Below are 13,915 nucleotides of genomic sequence, written 5' to 3'. Positions count from 1 at the left end.
GAAATGATTTCGAAAGGATCGTTTATATAAAAAGTAAAAACAACACCATTTTAGCTATACGTGTCGCGGAAGAGTAAGTTAATGAATGATTAAAATAGTCCACTACGAGCTACGTCAGACAAGTGGTATTTTGCGCAGCACAGTTCAGTCCAAATCAGAGCCTTTAAAGAGACGACTGCTGAATAACAATGCGATGTCGAGATTGCAATACACTAGCATGCGTCTTGTGCGTAATTTCTTTGATGGCGCTTGGCTGATTTCTGGTAGTACAGAGGGAGGGGGGGGGGGGGGGTCTGATATGGCTGGGAAATGTTATGAGGTTTGCAATAGACTGATCCCGGAATTCGCTCGAGTTTAGAAAAACCCACTTATCACCCCGGTACAAACAACGCCGGTCCATTATATCAACCAATGATAGCTTGATTTAAATAAAAGCGATTGATACGGTGTGTCGTTTGGAAAGGATTTTAAACTCACACTCACATACACACACAGACGATTCCTTTTCTGATCAAAGGGACAAAAATGGAAAAACTAAATACCATTTTACTAAGTGATCAATAGAACCATTATTTCATTATGTAAATAAAAATGTTAAAAGGGAAATGTTTTATTGTAATATGCTACATACATGCTATTTCATTTTGTTTCATATTGATACGTAATACGTTGTTAGTTGAGAAAAATCGTGACAATCGGAAATAAATTATCCATATTCGCATAACACACATTTCATGCGGTGAATATGCGACTAACAAGTGACAACAACAACAACAATTTCAACCTTTTTATGAATTAAATTATTTAAAAAATCGTTATTTTTTAGTACTCATATTGGTGACGGAGTGGGGGTAGAGGAATAATACGTTAATGTCAATACATGAAAATTAATAAAGATGAAATGGATAGAAATTAAATTAAGCATTTCATTATTTTGCGAAAAATATTACAAAGAAAATTATTGTGATTTGCTTGAGCACGCAGTTTTCTTTCCAAACATGTAAATAACACTTTCATAGCCGTGTCATGTGAACACGGGTCTTATGGTCTTTCTGCCAGCGTAGGTCAAATTTAAATGTGGTTTTCTTGAGAATTTAATAAGTTGCTGGTCAATACCAATACATTTATTATTATAATTATGTTGTGCTTCATTCTTTGTAAGACTCAAACCAAGCGACGGGTAAACTCACGTAGTGAGATACGATAGTAAACGGCACACATTACACTCAACCTGCATTCGCACAAGACGTCAACTAGGTGCTACGTTTCCGTTATTTTCTTCAATTAGAGCTAAAATCTTTGCATAATTCAATTCATAAGGCCCCTGCTTTTGGATATGTAAAGTTTCGTTGTTTGGTTATTAATAGAAGTTTACAAAGGCTTCTTAGAAGTTTGTGCGAATAATACGTCACGCGGAAGTGTATATTTTTGCATAATTTAGGTCATAATATTCTAAATAGTTTCCCAATATAATTCAATTTAAAAGCGACAACTTAAAGCGAAAATAAATGCTACATTTTGCAGAGACCACCATAAACATACTTAAAGGCCATTCTAAGCGGAATAGATTTATGCAATACAAAAGATATGGCATGTAAGGAAGAATTAGACACGAATCAAAATCGAATGTTTTGCAACTTTTTGTTCGGCCGTTTCTTAGTGGAATGTAACCTTTTTCAGTGCAATGTTTAAGAAATAATATTTTTCTATCATGGTCTGTTTTCGAATAACCCACAGTAAGGAGTATAGATGCGTAGGAATTAAATCACGAGTGCGAAGCACGAGTGATTTGATAACACGCATCTATACAACTTATTGTGGGTTATTCGACAACAAACCATCATAGAAAAATATTATTTCGATTCTAACACGATTCTGATTGATTTGGTTCAAGCTTTAGGACGTGAACTATATTTTTCAATACTCCGCCCTTCTTAGTACAAAGTTCACTATTTAGTGACGTCATTGAATTGTACAAACATATGACGTCGTTTTCATTCATAAATATTTTGCAAATGACGTCACTTTCATTGAAAACAACAATCGTAGAAACTTAATGACGTCACGCTCATTGATGCAACTGAAAAGCTGGCTAGCTATAAATATTTTCTGAATTACGTTTCCTAACAAATAACATTCTTTGTAGGCGTGGTTATGCCACTTATCACCAAATATACAATTTGTTGTTGCATTACATTTATATACATGCTACATTTATTACATTTCTTTTAGAGCGGGTTTTAGCACGTGCATTTAACTGCAATATTTTCTTTATTTATTCGGAACTATTTTCGAAACATAAAGCTCCGCCCATAAGTTATTGCAGAATAACCCACACTTGATTTCCTTCTTTGTCTATAGAAAACAAGTCGCGTGCCGTGTTAGAATTTACTTTAGTCTACAAGTTTATCATATTTCATGGAGTAGTGAACACCATTTCGTGCCCTATCATTATCTCCGAAAGATAAAACCGGAACAAAACTTTAAAGTGTAAAACATGCCTTCCTGTATACTATGATACTTGATTTAGAGAGTACAGCCCTACATGAAACGATTGTTTAGCAAACTGTAACCTATAATAAAAAAACGACGTCATAGTCGCATTAAGTTCACCAATAACTACAGTTATAATAAAGACATTGAGAAAAATGCTTTATAATCGCTAAAAAACGAATATAAAAAACAACTAAATATAATAAGAAATGTATTATAAAAAGATATTTTGCGGACATGCTGAAATTGAAATAAAGTTTGAAATTTATGTTTCTATATAATTAAATTGAAAAACAAAAGTTAAACAATTGTATTTTTTTCAATTTTAATCTCATATTCACCGCATGAAATGTGTTTTACTAGAGTCAAACCACACATTAGTATCAGAAGATTACCAATTATACTACGGAAGTTCACATCATATTTGTCCACACATGGTTTATTATGAGTTTATTTCTCCACCATTAAAATATAGTTAATATGTAACACGCAGTTTTCTTTCGAAACATTCACATGAAACGCGTCATGCGAAAATTGGTCTTATGGCGTTTCGGAAAACGTATACTCGATATTTCCTCAATATTCATTTAATACAATTGTGATTGCAAGTTTGATTGTATATTAACTGGTTCTCATTATACTATTTCCATAATATTTTAATGCTTTCAGTGCGTCTATCAAAGATACATGTTGTTAAAGAAATAATCGACGTGTAAGCATTGGTTATTGCGGAAATAACCAACGGTTTGGAGTTCCGATGCGTAGTAATTTATCCACGAGGGCGTAGCCAAGTGGTTTGGTAACAAGCATCGGAACGACGAACCGCTGGTTATACCGCAATAACCAATGGTTACACATCGATTATTTCGATTCCAACACAATTTCATTAATAAGTTTTCCGCGAATAAAAGGTTAAAAATGAGAATTATATTAACCGAACGTCCTCCACTTTTCTGCGGAAACGTGACCACAACAATAAAAATCAAATGACATCGTCTTCATTCATAAACAGTGCGGGGACAATCAAGGTGACGTCAAACTTATCTTTAAATATACACAAATATTTTGATTATTGATTCAAATAAAAACGGAGATAATAATAACACAAACACATGAAATAAACGAAGCATGGCATTTAAGTACTATTTTGGTTGAAGTGTACTGCAGTACGCAGAATTTTATTTCTTTTCCGATCCGCGCGTTATCGCCCTAAACATTTGTTTTCGCCCGTGGCTCGTTAAAGAATAACCAACGGTAGTTTTCCTACGTTGTATATAGAAAACAAGTCACGTGCCGTGTTAGAATGTTATTTTGTTTAAGTTATCTCTATAACATTAATATGATGATAAACCGTTCACACACATTTCGACCTGTGTGTTAAGACACACACTTTATAAATGTGAATGGGTTGTGTTCATTTCAAACTTGCGATTTAAAAAGCTATAAGATAAAAAAAAATGAGTTGCGTCTAAGATTATGCAATAGCGAACAACTTCAGTGCCTTCAGCGCTTTGATTAAAATGTGTTATTGGCAGCGGCGTATTTACCAGTGAGCCCATTTCTGAGAGAGCATTGTCACTGCGTGAGTATTTGTCTGAGTTATTAAAATAATAAGAAAACTTTTGTTCGATTTTCATTAGGCGGAAATACACACAACCAAACAATTTAACTATTTTTTAAAGAAGACTCTGGTGCTGTTGGGCTTATAATGTTTCAAAGTAAAAAAGTTGATAGAAGATCCAAAAAAGTTATTGATTTTTTATTCGGAATGAAATGGGGTTTTAACGGGAATAAGATGAAATATTCTGAACAGTTTACATGCAATTATTACAATTGTTAAACATCCAAGCATAATTATATTTAATTTAAAACATACCTGACAACATTCATTTTTATCATTTTCTCTTCCATTCGAGTTATCTCCAAAAACGTTTCCTTCAATTCACCTCCCTTAAATACTCTGGTTGTGACTTCACCCAAGTTGCTGACCGCTTGAAACATGTGTCCTGATGTGACCTGGTTGGGATTAAAGCTCATGAAATGTTTCATGTTTAAGGAGATTGTCTTTTTGTTGGCATTTTTCATTAAGTGACAAAAACATACTTGTGTCCACGGGTTAACAAACGGTTAATTAAGAATAGACAAATTATATACTTTAAAATATCACATTCGGCAGAATAAGATGTCCCGTATTTTTTGCTTAATTTAAGCAACTTTAATATGTTACAACAATTATTGGAAGCCGGTTTGTATTATAAGACGTCCAAGCGATCGATGCTAATCAAACGTATTTGAAAATTGGATTAAAACAGTAAAAAAAATAAGAAAACAAACAACGAATTTACACATGGATACAATTTTTTTTAAAGTTGCACATCTATCAAGTATTTGCTTTGTAAGTGGCTATATTAATTAATACTTGACCGTTCACTTGCTCGTAAATTCAGACGATCTAATGCACATTAAACCAGTTGCAATAAATCACACACAGCAAAGATCCACACGTAAATCAAAGAACAAAGAAGGAAACTATGATGTACATAGAGGCAATGTTCAATATGAATTAATATAAGGGATGTCAACAAAACGACAACGATTGCACATTAGTATTCGTATGCAATGTAGTTAACGGTATTTTAATGTTAGTTTTAAATTGAAAAAAATAAAACATGTATTTCCCTGTTGCATAATGACATACTATTTTGCATTTTAATTGACTAAATCACATGTTTTAAGCCTCTCAGGCGGTTGTCCTATCATACTCAGACGTATTATAAACACGCCTACTAGCTGTACAAAACAGAAAGTTCAACAAAACTGTGTCCTCATCTATTATGTAAACTTTGACAATTAAGCGCGCCTTTCCTGAATATAGATGGTGCTCTTATAATTAACATAATAAATAAAATGTCTACATGCTTAAACGTCGAAATTTAGTTCCTTAAACCAGGCACACGCAATAAATTATTCACCTAGTTAATGTACAATCATTGAATTTAATTTACAGCCATAATTACATACATCATTTGACTGAAATTATTACTTTTTTATTATAACAAACTTTAATTTGCTGTATAAGCGTATGCTAATTTTACGGACATGTTTATACTGTACGTGTGATTTTATTGGATATTTAAAGTACTACTAATATTAATAATTGACGTATGATAATACACCTAAATGTAGTATTCGCATATTTTATACGAGAATAGGTTTCGCATTTTTGCATTCGTTAACATCCCTAGCAAGTTGTTTAATTCGTTTGTACTAGATATGTGCTAAGCATGGCCTTTGTTCATGTTTCAACGGTGATATCAAAGAATTATTAGACAGATAAGGATTAAGTGAAGTATGTTTTTTTCAAGGTGTAGGAGATATCAATATATTTTTAGCCATAGCTAAACAAAAAATTTCTGATATGTTTTTGCAAACCTGGTCAAGTGAAATGCAAAACACGACCAGAGGTCAAAGTTATAGCCTTCACAGAGGCTTTAAGTTTTAACCATATTTAAATGTAGTAAATATTTCAAAATTTAGAATTGTATTGACTCGTTTAAGAATATCTTCCCACAGACTTGAAGTGGAAGCAGGGAGATGGCACAAGCCTGAAAAATACCGTTTCAAAACAGAAATGCAAACAATGTAACGTCCTTGAGGACGAATTTCATTTTTTTTTCTGGAATGTCCAATGTTTATGTCTTTACGTAAAAAGTATGTAAATAAATATTATTGGAAGAACACAAACATGATCAAGTTTATTGACCTTTTACAGACTGATAATGAAAAAAGTATACGAAATCTATCTATTTTTGTTTTGAAAGCTTTTAAATTGAGAGCTGACTTATGTTATCAATAGTTTCTCTCCATGTACTAACATTTATTTATCTATTTAATATTAAGATACAAAAACATTTACGGGCCGGGAACTAGTGTTAATGTAAACAATGCTTCTTCTGGTGCACAGGTGCTGGGCGCGAGGCCAAGTCACTTAAACACTATCAATATGTCATAAAAAACATTTGTCATCATTTTGACCAAAAATATTTTTCTGATATAATATATGTATGCAAGGTAAGTATCTCTTGACACAGGAAAATCACCTACATCAACATTGTTAAGCCATTAAGTGCCTAAACGGCGGTCGATTATTATAAACTATGTACCATTTTGTTGGGAAAGGTTGCCTCGTGGCGAAAAATGACCATGAACGGCTAATTGCCAACATTAACTACAATAAAACGAAAATCGACCGCCATTTAGTCACCTAATGGCTTAAAAATGTTGATGTAGGTGATTTTCCTGTGTCAAGAGATACATACCTTGCATATGTATATCATATCAGATTTATTGTTTTGGTCGAAATAATGAAAAATGTTGTTTTGTATCATATTGATAGTGTTTAAGTGACATTGGCCACGCGCCGAAAACCTGTGGCTGCTACTAATGACAATTTTTACCCTTATACCGGTTGACTTGGAAATGCGTTGTAAAATGTTGCATTGTTATTCGTCAACTTTCATTCTGTACAATTGTATAGTGTACACTTGTTAGATGCTGACTTGTAGCAGATTACTAAAACCGATCGTTTAACTTAGAAAATATTTAACATGCTAATGTAGTTTGTCATCAACTTACTTTCAGATGGATCTATTACCTTTTATTTATTATTATAACTACAATATTAGGTATATGAAGCTGTAGACTTTATATATGTACTATCTTCATTTTCAGATCTGTAGTTTAAGAAGTTACATGTTTGTTTTTAAACATTTAAACATTTTGTTGAATTGGAAATACAACACTATACACTTTACAATTGTACGAAACAGATATTAAAATGTTGCATTTTAAAATTCTCCGTTAAACAAATGAGCTGAATATTCAACACGTGCAATATTTCTGGTGATAAATAATATTGGCGGTCTTTCCCTTCCATAATATCATTGTTGCTTATTGTATTTTCATTAGGCTACATAGCTGGGATTATAGTAAATCAAAAAGTTGGATTAATGAACATAAATACTCAAAATCAACGAATATTTCGTAAAATAAATTTAACCCATCAAAAGTCAGTGTCCGTTACAGCAATAGCCAAATTAAATTTTTATTGTTAGATGTGGTATGGAAACACAGATTTAACAACAATTCTGGAAATTTCTCAAACAATTCAACAAGGATAGCTCAACACTTACTACTAGTACATAATTAGATGATTTATACTCACACTTCAATCACTTATTAGGTACCGATCCCAAAGAAATAGACGATAGCTTAGATTTCACGGAGACAACTGACAGTTACTTAGACGGAGAATTCGATTTAGATTACCTAAAATCAGCCGTTTTCAATATAAAAAAAGGTTGTAGATTTTTTTTACACGCATCCACTTACAAAAATTATATGATAACATGGTACTGTTTCAGAGGCAATTCAAAATACCGACGAACGAAAATGCAGTGCGGCGAAAATTTCAGCGGTAATAAGTTATTAAAATGTTAACATATTGACTGCCATAATCATCACTTAAAATAAATAATACATACTATAAAATTATATATAATACACATAATATGCACCTGTATCAATTACAGATATCCTTCACTACCAATATTAAACACTCATATATCTACGGCCGATTTTTCAAACAATACGACATAAAAAACCAAATGTCAGAATTAAAATATCTATCGCTTAAATATATTTTGCAATCATGGTAAAGCTGGTGTTCGTTAAGCACGCAAATACATGAACATTACTGGAATGCCCTTAACTAAGCAACCCCGCCATCCGCTCTAAGCTATTGATCGGGAGTTCTTCTTCGTAATCGACTATAATACTATAATGTATAGGGTGCTTTTTCCTAAAAAGGCACATTGGGAGTGTCATTAAAAAAAAACTATTACCAATGCTACGGTGTATTTTATTATTATGTTCTCGTCTTTAATGAAACAACACACTAGCCATTGTTCTATGGCGCCAGGTTTATAACTGAGCATCACCTTGAGCACGTAGGTACGGCGATACACAATAAATGATTGAGTATATGCTCCCGCTCGAAGGACACAAACGATAAATTTATGTAAAAGCAGTGTACAACTAATAAATCTGTAAATCCTAATTCCCTCGACCTTATTTTTTCAGCTTTTAAATACTAGGCTGTGAACGACACAATTATTTAACCTTGCAAGGTGATGGGACTTAGTACAATACAATTTCTTGATGTTATGTTTTGATCAGATTAATTATATACAGAAAAAGCTTTGCTTCAATGTTTGCATCAAACTTTTTCTTCATTGATTTGTTATGTTTGTCAAAGAAATGCACATGCGAAGAAATTATTCATCATAACCATCATTTTCAACATCATCATCATCATCACCATCATCATAATCATCATCATCATCATCATCATCATCATCATCATCATCATCATCATCATCATCATCATCATCATCATCATCATCATCATCATCATCATCATCATCGTCATCATCATCATCGTCATCATCGTCATCATCGTCATCATCGTCATCATCGTCATCATCGTCATCATCGTCATCATCGTCATCCTCATCATCATCATCATAATCATCAGCATCATCAGCATCAGCATCATCATCATCATCATCATCATCATCATCATCATCATCATCATCATCATCAGCAGCAGCAGCATCAGCAGCAGCAGCATCATCATCATCATCATCATCATCATCATCATCATTACTATAATCATCATTATCATCACCATCATCATCAGCAGCAGCATAATCAATCGCCATCGTCAAAATTATCATTATCATCATCATCATCATCATCATCATCATCATCATCATCATCATCATCATCATCATCATCATCATTATTATCATCATCATCATCATCATCATCATCATTATCATCATCATTATCATCATCATCATCATCATCAACAACAACAACAACAACAACATCAACATGATCATCATCGTCATCATCTTTAGCAACAGCAACAGCAGCACCACCACCACTATCATTGTAATCATCATCCTCATCATTATCATAAGCAGCGGCATCAAACTAAGCATTATCATCATAATATCATCATCATCATCAACATCATCATCAGCAGCAGCAGCAGAAGCATCATCATCATCATCATCATGTTAATTGGTCTTGCAGGGCCTCTTACATTTTTTCTAAAGGGAACGTTAACAGACAGGATTGATAATAGATACCTGACGGACGCCCACTGATGACCTGAGTTAGTCTTTGTAGACGATGATACTTTATTGACCTCACCTTTGCAAACTCTACTTAAATTCTTGATCAGTCTATGTAAACGCCTGGTACATGCTTAGCGTTCCAGTCGTCTTTGATAATGAGGATGTCTTAATTTGGGATATTTACAATGATGCGCTCAAATTATTAATATATCTGTTCAAACTCCTTGTATCCGTAGTCTTATGTTGGTGTGTAGACCTGGATGATAGGGAATGTTGTAACTTGTCAGGTCTCGTTAAGAAACGGATAGAAATGAGCCTACTGAAGACAAGGGTGCAAATGATGTGGGTGTTGATAACCTTCTTCTTAGCGATAAAAGCAACCCTGTGGCGATGTTCAGAATCCTTACCGCTGAACGATATCTTGCGCCCTTCCTATGTCCAAGTTTCTCTTGTGCCTAGCGTCTGAACTCGACTTAGGTCGATGATTAACAAATAGAGAGCACGTTCCTAAGCTTATATCATAAAACATACCAAGTGATCAGTACCTTTTATATGTTTTTTATTGATGTTCCCCGCTGGCAACTTACACAAACAGTGTGCGTCATACAACATCGAACGAAACATTTCGGTCCGGCTGTCTTTCTATTCGTCTGCTAGTTCGTTCGACACATTCTTACTGTTTGTAATAACAGAAGTTTGAACTATTAACTCTTTCTCGTAGGAAGACTGCAAAACCACTGAAGAAACATTGTGTGTGGTTATCATTAAAAGCAAAACTCTAAGTCACTTTGGCTCATTGTTACTATAGAAATGAATTATTCCTAAAATGTATAGATACAACTTCTCCTCCATTGCTGTGTGGAAAGAGCTTAATACGTATCAGGTAGGGCAATGGTTATGGCCGTGACCGATTATTGCAAAATGGTTGTGTTGTTTGAACATAGTATACTATTTAACGATACGGTTAATCGCCTTTTCGTTATAGGTCATGTTCATACTGCAAATGATTTTCACGCCCGGCACGTGCATAAACTACTTTGGGGATTTGTCATGAAATTATTTCTACGGACTCCCCTTCTCCCTGAAACTAGTGCATTATTCTGGCATAGGTGTGTTCACTGAGATCTGTAAACACGCGTTCACATAAAAATTATGAGTTGGTAAACTTAAAGCCGTGATAGGACTAAAATACTGTTGACACCGAAGAAATGAGGTACACGTACACGTATTAAAAAGCAATCAACAAACATATCTTTTTAACATAAACTTTAAATTGTTGATGACACTCTTTTCTTATATAAGAAAACAATTCATATACTTTTTTTCCCATAAATCATGTTACGATTGTTAGAATTTTTTCATAATTATAGGGCGCTTTAGGATGACATTTGCATTTATCATTACTTCGGGGCAGTTGTTATAATTAAAGAAATACCTTTTTAAAACTTTTCAATAAATCTTTTTAATAAACTTTTTAATAAATTGTTGATGCCACTCTCTTCTTATATAAGCAAACAATTCATATACCGTTTTTTTTCTCACAAATCATGTTACAATTGTAAGATTTTTTCATAAATATAGGGCGCTTAAGGATGACATGTGCATTTATAATTACTTTGGGGCAGTTGTTATAATTAAAGTAATACCTTTTTAAAACCGCTTTCCGTACTTTATGAAACTGATATATTTACACTCATAATAGAAATATTGGTTGTTGTTTTTTCTACATACAAATGGTAATACAACTTTATTTAATACATAAAAATCTAGCATCTTAACTCACAGTTTTTCGTTTAACATTTTTTTAACCACAACGTTTTTATGATATATATATATATATATATATATATATATATATATATATATATATATATATATATATATATATATATATATATATATATATATATATATACACGTGACATTGACAGCTGTGTTACCAATTTATTATATTGTCAGGAAGCTGTCACTTACTGTAAATAATTTAGGCTAAAACTTGACAGCAAACAAGTACCATCTGTAAGGTAGTCAATGTGATAGATTACTGCAATCTACGTTATGTTTCTGCTATGTCTTCCGACCTATCGCGTTTTCAAAAAAATCAGGGGAGACAAAAGAGGATATTTTTACGTCATCAAGCATATGCATCCGCCATGTTGATTTTAAATGGTTACAAATAATTGCAACATCGTTTAAAAACGCGAAAGTCGACAGGCGATAATATTACAGCGATATTTGAACAGTACAAATATAAGACCGCGATACACGAAATTCGGATACTCTGGGCGATATTTAAATAATAAAATATCGTGTATCGCTTCGTGTGTCGCTTCGTGTTTCGTGCGTCGCTTCGTGTTTCGTGTGTCGCCCTTTGAACGCGAGACACGATATTTTGTGAGATACTCAAAGCGACAAACGATATTTGCTCGATACACGAAGCGACACGCAATATTTACCACGATATATCGCCTTTTTGGCTACCTTCACAAGGGCGATATTTCGTAGTACATTCTCGCGCGTCGCTTCCTGTATCGCGCAAAATATCGTGTGTCGCGCATAATATAGTGTATTGCTTCATGTGTCGTGTGTCGCCCTTGATGAAAGAAGGACGATATTATAGATGGCACTATCCGGATTCCGTAGTAAATATATGTGTGTGTTACTACTCTTGCACGTCTACCTTTGCCTGCTATCCACACAGCACTTTTATCATTAACACAGCAAGGCATATATATGAATTCCACCTCTTTTTGCCAACCAGTCGGCGGAGTCTAAACAATGCAGGTGGGGTGGATTGACACTTCAATTCCCATTTTCAATGATAAAGGTCATGTTCCAAAGTGGTAAAAAAGCGCTCAAATCATATGCGGCTAAAGAACAAAACTCTTTCACTAGTAAATGCGAATAACTGAAAGGATCTATTGGAATCGCCGATTGATATTTTGTTGACTTTACGCAGTTAAATTATTCCAAACATTTTCAAATAATGAAAATAAGTTACCGACAGTAGATGAGTTGAATTGTTATCAACATTCATATGGAAATTGTGATATTCCCTAAAAATTTACGCTACAGTATCTATAGTCTTCCCTCTATCCGTCAGCTGTGGTTGGTACACGCACAATAGCTAGAAATGGTAGCTACTTAATTGAGTCATTTGCATGATTGCAATAGGCATGCCATTCCAAGGGTCAAGGGGTCTGAGAAAAAGTCATTTGCTTTCAATAGTTGTACTCTCTGGAACTCTCTTCCTCAGCATATCAGAGATGTCAAAAGTATTTCATCTTTTAAACACAGTGTTAAGGAGCATTTTTAAGACAGGCAGATTTTTAATATGCATCTTTTTAAGGTTTATTAATGTTGATTTAATACGAATGTAGAAATATTTATTGTGTCTTATCTAGTTGCTGTATGATTATTTTTTAGCATGGAAAATAATTATGTTTAACTTTTAAACACTTAAAATGTGATAACTTCTTTATAATGTTTAGTCTAGAACTTATCAGAATATATTCTATGCAAAAGTTAGTGTAACTTTAATATGTCATATGTCTTTCATTATTATATACTGTGATATACTTATATACTGTGATAAAAAACGTTGTCTCCTATGTCATACAATATTTTATCTAAAGGACTACAATCGAAATAGGGGTTTAATTGCAAACCCTTTATTGTGCAATCCGTACGTATAGTGTTGATTGACATGGCTTTGTTTATACATGAAGGTAGTTCTTATTATTAAGTGTGTGTATATAATATGCTGCAATGTAAATCTATGCATTTTATGTTGAAAAAACTATCTAACCCTATCTAAAAATCTATATATAGTCTAGTAAGTATATAGGTGTGCTGGATGAGAATTATTGCCTAAAATATACATATAATACTTATATTGTTTCATATGAAGGACTAGTAGAAAAATTATACTATTAAGATAATTAGGTATACACTATTTCACAAAAGCATGCATGGTTAAGTGTATCGCATAGTTTATTTTAAAATAATCCACTTCTTGTAATGAAAGAGATTACAAAACTTCAGTAAAAAAAGTTACACGAAAATAAAAAATCAGCGTAAAACTAGAGACACGAATATATGCTGATCTAGTAACGAAAAGTTAATTGAATTTCATATAAATCAAAGAGTTCAGTTTCTGACTGTAAAGTGTGTAACGACGTTTTGCGGACAGAATTCAGAGCTTTTCATCACCAAAT

The sequence above is a fragment of the Dreissena polymorpha genome, chromosome 1, assembly GCF_020536995.1.
Source record: "Dreissena polymorpha isolate Duluth1 chromosome 1, UMN_Dpol_1.0, whole genome shotgun sequence".
Classification (NCBI taxonomy): Eukaryota; Metazoa; Mollusca; class Bivalvia; order Myida; family Dreissenidae; genus Dreissena; species Dreissena polymorpha.
This window is presented reverse-complemented; position numbering follows the sequence as displayed.